Source organism: Myiozetetes cayanensis, unplaced genomic scaffold, assembly GCF_022539395.1.
Source record: "Myiozetetes cayanensis isolate MyiCay16 unplaced genomic scaffold, myiCay2020 scf42, whole genome shotgun sequence".
NCBI classification, from domain to species: Eukaryota; Metazoa; Chordata; class Aves; order Passeriformes; family Tyrannidae; genus Myiozetetes; species Myiozetetes cayanensis.
This window is the reverse complement of record NW_026087654.1, coordinates 754,833-761,740: the sequence shown is the minus strand read 5'-3', so window position 1 is coordinate 761,740 and position 6,908 is coordinate 754,833. Positions and strand designations below refer to the sequence as shown.

The following is a 6,908-nucleotide window of genomic DNA, read 5'->3' as shown; positions in this document are numbered from 1 at the left end:
TTTCCAAACCCTTACAGCCTTAAACCTCAAATTTATTACTGTATTTTCACAGGAAAAAAAAAAAAAAGGCCTTTCAGACATTTTTCTATGAAGCACATTGTTGGAGATAGGACTTAGGAGATTTAATGGCTTGAAATATGATTTCCAACCTGGGAGGTGCATGACAAATCTGAGTGCAAAATATCATGTCATAAACGAGTAGAGAGTCTTAGCAGGAAAACTGGGAGCTCACCAGCCCTGTGCTGTTACGGCAGCAGCTGCACTAACGACGGACACAGTTCTCTGAAGAACATAAGTCTTTTCCCTCTTTCTGCTGCTGGCACCCAAGAGCATATGGCCATCATTGCGTGGACGAGACAGCTACGAGTCAAACCTGTGCAGAAACCAGGAGAAAAATCACCCTGATCACTCGAAGCGTATGGATCCAACGAGGCTTGAAAGCTGGGCTGAGGGGAGGGCTCCGCACACTCTGCTGGCAGCGAGTCGCTGCGTGCCTCAGAAAAAAAGGATGGTCCTGCAAAATATGGATGAAAAATGATGTCTCCCTCGTGCCAAATGTGAGTAAAGGTTCGTTTATAGAGAGCAGGACAAAGCAGAAAGAGTGATGCGGGAGGTGCTGCCTCAGGATTAAGCTCTGGATTTAGCAACCTCCCACAGAGCAAAACCATAGGCAAGTTAGGGAAAAGTTGCAGGGCAGAGAACAGAGGCATCCTTACAAATTTTTTCTTCTAGTTGATTACAGTCCTATTAGATAGAAAAGCCCTGGCTGGCTCTGCTGGATGTCACACACCTAGACAGCTGTTTTGCTGGTACACTTTGTCTCTTCTCTACAGTAACGCCTCTGACTGTGGTCACATGCGCGACTGGTTCTGGATGTTTAGGGCATGAAGAAGTATCACCTCTCTCCACACAAGACAGGCAGTCTGATGGGTTTTTCTTGCTGCTTTTACCTCAGTCGTGGCTTTCGCAGTTGGCCTGTGCGTATTTGCATTTTATTACTTACCCAAAAGCCCTGCAGGTGGATGCTCTGCCCTCAAAGACCACAGAGGTTACGATCACCAGTGGTTCTGGGGAGGAGGGACCCCACAATGTCCAAAAGGGATTAGCTCTACTTCCAAAAGGGGACTTCAATGAGAAAATGCGTCACAGCCCTCGGTCCTTGCCAATGTCACAAGGGCTCTGGCTGTAATGTAGATGTCTGTCTAATGGGCACTGGGCTAAGACAAATAAAACAGGTTTCATACAGGCCACTGAACAGCTTCTGATGTTAATGGCTTTTGATTAACGCTGGCCCAAGTTCCATCTGTATTTTATTAACACTGTGTACAGAGTGAGTAGAATTCCAGATGGAGTACAAAGTACCTTTTTCTTTTATTTTGCCCATAATTGCAAATGCTTAAATTGTACTTGTAGCTGTTTTATGACCTTAAACTCTGTGCATTTGCTACGGTGGAACATTGCAATTTCTAGGGAGCAGAAAGATCACACAGAACTGGTCGATGATCTCTGTGATGCAAATAAAAATAGTACCATAAGTGTTCAAATAAATATTTCTTTCTATTTCATCTTTTCATTTTTATTGCTTCCTCAGGTCACTTGAAATGAAATTGTCCTTCACAGGTCAAGCTATGGCTGCTTTGCAGACAGCAAAAAAGACAGTGCTTTAGATCATTAGAGCCCTGGAGATGTTACAGCAATCCAAATGATTTGCATTTCTGAGGGAAAGGCTTTTATTTCTGAACTGTTCACCTATTACAGATCTAAAAATGTGCATTTTTTTTTTCTCACGAAAATGCCTGTCCTCAGAATTGAAGAAAAAAAGACATTGCTAGCCTTGACATGCCACCTCTCCACCAGCTCCCTGAGGAGCTGCCCACTGCCCTTTGGGTGGAAGTGATGATGATGGAGGAAATGAGCACTTTGTGCAGCAGAGTTGCACTGGGACTCAGTGGGTAATGTGGAGGGAAAGGAGGTGGGAGACTCAGCCCCAGCTCAGGGACCAGACAGGCCTTCTGCTCTGCACCACACCTCCCTCACTTTTTATCAAGCTTTTTATCGAGCTTTTTATCAACTGGCTGCTGGCAGGCAAAGCTGTGCAGTTTTGGGAGAGCTTGAATCCGAAATGGATGTTTTAATGAGGCTCCCTCCCACCTCCATCAGATGGGAGACAGGGTTTCTCCGCACCTCAACTCCCTTCTTCTCCGTCCCCTTCGGCGGTGGGTGACACACGCTGCCACATCGTGGACATGATGGGGACACGGCAGGTGCTCAGACTGCAAACAAGAACTGCAGATATCAGATTCCTGGCATCTCTGGGGGCTAAGCCATCACTGACTTTTCTTGCATCCAGGTCATCTTTGCACCATGTTTTGATTTCCTGATAGCTTCCTTTTGTCCAAGAGGGATCCTTGCCTCTGGGAAGTGGGTGGCTGAGGCTGGGTGCTGCCTAGAGGAGGCTTTACTTTCCTGGGATATCTTTAGATGGCTCTTGCCCTCAGCCCTTGTGGTGATTGCCACTGGTGCCACCACAAGAGGCTGCGCAACTGTGGAGTTGAAGTCAGGCTTGGGAATGAGGGTTCAGACATTAAGGAATGTGTGAAAATATTATATGGCAAAAGCTAATGGAAAAGAGTGCCTCATTGCTCATGGAGAGGTTATTACATCTTTAAAGTATTTATGAACAAATAAAATGCATCTACAACTGGGGAAAGAGCATACCCCACCACCTGCCATGTTCCCCTCCCCATTTTCCAGAAATCCTCTTACTTATTAGCATTTCAACACTGCTTTTCTTTGAAGTACAAGCTGTATTTTACTAATATTATTTCCATTCATGCTGTGGAAATAAAACTTATGACAGTGTTGATTTCTCAGATCTCCTCAGAGTTTTTGAAATTTGCATTAGATTATTCTAATCACTTAGCCTCATTGTATATATTTACACAAGAACTTTTGATGTTTAAACAGATCAGGCTGCAATGAGATGTGCGGGGGGAAACACATACCCCAAAGAGAAGGAAGCTCTTTTTTCTCAGACCACATCTTCAGCTAGAAGTTTTCAGAGAAAACCATGGGTCAATGCCTCTGAGACCTGAGGGAATGACTGTAAGACTGGAAAGATGGAAGGATTTGCTCTGCTTTCAGAGACAGCAGGCAGAGATGGAGCTGGGCTGGGTCCCTATGAGTGCAAGGAAGGTGGTGAGGACTTGTCCCCTCACACCCTTTATCGCCAATGTAACCTGTGCTCCTGCCCATCTGAAAGAAGAAATTGTCCAGCCTGAACCCATCATGTCTGTACCTACCCACACAAGTTTCTGGGGACTGAGCAGAAGGAGCAGCTGCCAAATCCAGACTCTACTGAATTCAGTGGGAATAGTAAAATGTTCCTTTTTGGGGACAGTAAAAAGCCTGGGACTGTGCTGCAGCTGTGCCAGATCATGACATACGGGCAAGTCCTGCAGGACCTGTGCTCCTGCAGGGAGGAGGCAGGTTATCTGGGAGACATTGCAGACATATGCTCAAGTTAGTTAATTTGGTCTCGGGGCTGGCTGTGTTAGATCCAGAATGAGAGGCAACAGAAGGAACCTTTACACTGCAAATGTGACCAGGAAAGGGTAGTGGCCAGAAGGAGAAAAAGATCTATTGAGGACTGAAGAAGATAATCTGTCTGGAAGATGCAGGAAATTGACAACTATCTCACATGATGTTTAGCTTCTCAAAGGCTAAGGATCATATTTTTATTTGCACGTTAGTATAGAAAGAATATTTGCAGTTCTTGTGGTACTGCAAGGGAGGAATATTCTGAATTACAATGTTGTTAACTTATTTTACAATGAAATCTGGAGCAAATCATCCATTATCCAACATATTACCCTAAAGACTGTAAAAGCCATGGCAAACTGTGTCAACACAGTTTTGATTCTGTAACTTTCAAAGTTTGTGGGTAAAGACCTTAAAAACAACAACAACAAAAAAGAGCAGCCTTTTCCAAGAACATGCACTTCCATAAACTCAGTTACAGATGAGAGCAGACTTTCCAGCTCACACACTGAAAGTGATCTATCCACTTAGACATGCAAATATCATGTTTGGAATAAGTCTCACATTTTGGGTTGTCGCCAGTGAAAACAGCTTTCTCCAAAGGCGTGTCGGATTTTTCAGCTCTCCTAAGCTTGTAAACCATGTAGAGTCAAGGAAAAAAAAATACAGAACAAAACCAAAATACTCTGCTTCATAAGGATTCAGAGATCTAAGGAGTTTTTTAGGGTAATATTTTCTGCTTTGGAACCTTTTCAGTAGCATATATTTCTAGAAGCATACCTCCCTCCCTACCTCCCTAGGACTACCTAGAACCAGGGCAGCCAGGGCCTTCCTGGGCTGGAAGAGAAATGAGCTCATTGCCCGTGCTGGATGGGCAGTCACAGAACTCCTACTGCCCTCTGAGGATGCATCAGCAGGAACACTGCAGGGCTTTCATTCTGGCTGATTTATTTTGTCCTTATTCCTAACTTGCAAGTTATGTGCCTTTCTACACCGGGAATGAGATGCTGTGACCCATGCGAGGCACAGTCAGGAGGGAGAGAAGCCATTTGTCACCTTTGAGGACATGCATTTGTGAAGCAGTCAGAAACACCGTGAGATTCATAACTTCTGTTCCCCACCAAAGTGTGATAAGACATAGTTAGCACACACTACCTTGACTTACACCCCCAGTACCGCTTCACCTCCATGTCTGTAGAGGGAGAAACGCATTTGAATGCCTATCCAACATTAGCAGAAACCCCCTGTGGAGGACAGGTTCATAGCTCTTCAAACCTAAATGGGATCTCAGTTCTACCCTGAAATCTCATGGGTGTCTTGCAGATTTCTTTTGAAAATAATCAACTCTCCATCTTCACCACCACAATGCAGATGTTACAACTTTGTTTTACAGTTAAAACCTACAAGTTGCTAAAACTGCTGCTACTGTTACACGCTAGTCAGACACAAAACATATCTGTAACTATCAAACCTGTGCTGGGAGGTCAATAGCTGTGAAAGGACTATGAAACTCTGGTTCTAGGTTTCTTCTTGGTTTTCACACAGAGATGATAGAAGACGCATTTAATATTAGCAGTTCAAGTCTCTCCCAGGTGTGTGAAAGCTGAGTATCATTTCCATGTTAAAGAACTGTGGCAATTAAGCTTTGAGTTCTAGTTCAATTTGTGGAAGCAAGTTCTTAAAACAATAAATATTGGTGACTAGGAATAAGAGATGTAATGAATGGACAAGTGCTTTGAAACTTCTGAAGCTCATTTTGCTCAAGTTGCTTATTCCTAATGAGTCACACAGATAATGCCTATGCTAAGGAAGAGTGAACTGAGTGATCTGCTTGAGAAGGTTCCAAAAGCATCTGTACTTTTTCCTAGATTAACCTAAAATAATACAATGAACTCAGAAACATCAAAAGTGCATATTTCAGCATCACAGAATCTCAGAATTACAGAATATGCTGAGTTGGAGGGGACCCACAAGGATCACCGAGTCCAGCTCCTGGCCCTGCATGGGACCATCCTCAAGATTCACACCATGTGCCTGAGAACATCATCCAAATGCTTCTTGAACTCTGTCAGCCTTAGTGCTGTGACCACTTCCCTTGGGAGTCTGTTCCAGGGCCCAGCCACTTTCAGGGTGAAGAACCTTTTCTTAATATCCAACCTAAACCTCCCCTGACACAATTTCAGCCCATTCCCTCACATCCTGTCACTGGTTGCCACAGAGAAGAGATCAGTGCCTGCCCCTCCTCTTTCCCCTTTCCCTCACGAGGAAGTTGTAACTGCAGTGAGGTCTCCCCTCAGTCTCCTCTTCTCCAGGATGAACAGACCAAGTGCCCTCAGCTGCTCCTCATATGGCTTCCCCTCAAGGCCCTTCACCATATTCAGTGCCCTCATTTGGACACTCCTATGAGCTCAATATCTTTCTTATATTGTGGTGCCCAAAACTGCCACAATATTCAAGGTGAGGCTGCCCAAGTGCAGAGCAGAGCAGGCCAACCCCCTCCCTTGACTGGCTGGTGATGCTTTACCTGATGCCCCCCAGGACAGGGCTGGCCCTCCTGGCTGCCAGGGCACTGCTGACTCATGTTCCACTTGACGTCAACCATGCCTTCTCCCTGAGGATTTCTCAGTCTAGAAAAAAAAATAGAAAAGGATAGATTTTTCAATTGCTTTCAAAATGTTTGCCCATCTGCCAAGTGGTTTGCTTCTGACAGTCAAATATTGCTGGTGAGAATCATCAGTTCCTTCAAGGACTTGACACTGCAGCCAATTTGTATCCCAAGTGACTATAGGAGGAAGTGACTGCAGCTATTATTTTGTTAGATTTAGTCAAAACATTCCCAGAAGATGCAGGAGGGCACACTGGGAATTGTCTGATGAGCCTACTGAGAGAATAATTACATGGCCAGTAGTTTGTTTGCTTCATTTTTTGTAGCACTTTCTTACTGGGTTTTGTGTCATCCGAGCACTTGACTTTTTGAACTAAAGAATCTTTACTGCCATTGTCTCTTTAGCTAAATCCCAGATTATGCAGTCTTGGATAAGCAGTCTTTTCCAAGGCTGCTTTTGTATTACAGAATATATTAGAAAACTAAAATACATTCTTCAACATTCCCATTCTTACTTGCAATGAAATTTTCTGCACTATAGCTGTGATTGAATTACAAAGAGTTGCCTATTCTGAGGGCAGTGGTTACACAGACCTTAGGCCATTTGTGTTTTAATCCTGCTTCTTTGAGTAGGATGAATATTAACATTTTCAATATATATTTTTTTAAATTGCATATATAAACATTCCCTTTTATTATTATTTTAACAAATTACAGCCTAAAGAGCTTTTCAAGAGCAACTTAGGTACCTGGAAAACAAGTA

General features: G+C 43.8%; 1 long non-coding RNA gene across 1 annotated transcript; it reads right to left on the bottom strand.

Moving 5' to 3' along the window:
• On the bottom strand, positions 1–6,168 carry LOC126648001 (uncharacterized). Its single transcript, XR_007630688.1, has 2 exons — positions 6,065–6,168; positions 1–514 (listed from the first exon to the last, which is right to left on the bottom strand). It is a non-coding gene; the product is annotated as an uncharacterized LOC126648001 (long non-coding RNA).
• Positions 6,169–6,908: the final 740 nt, after the last annotated feature.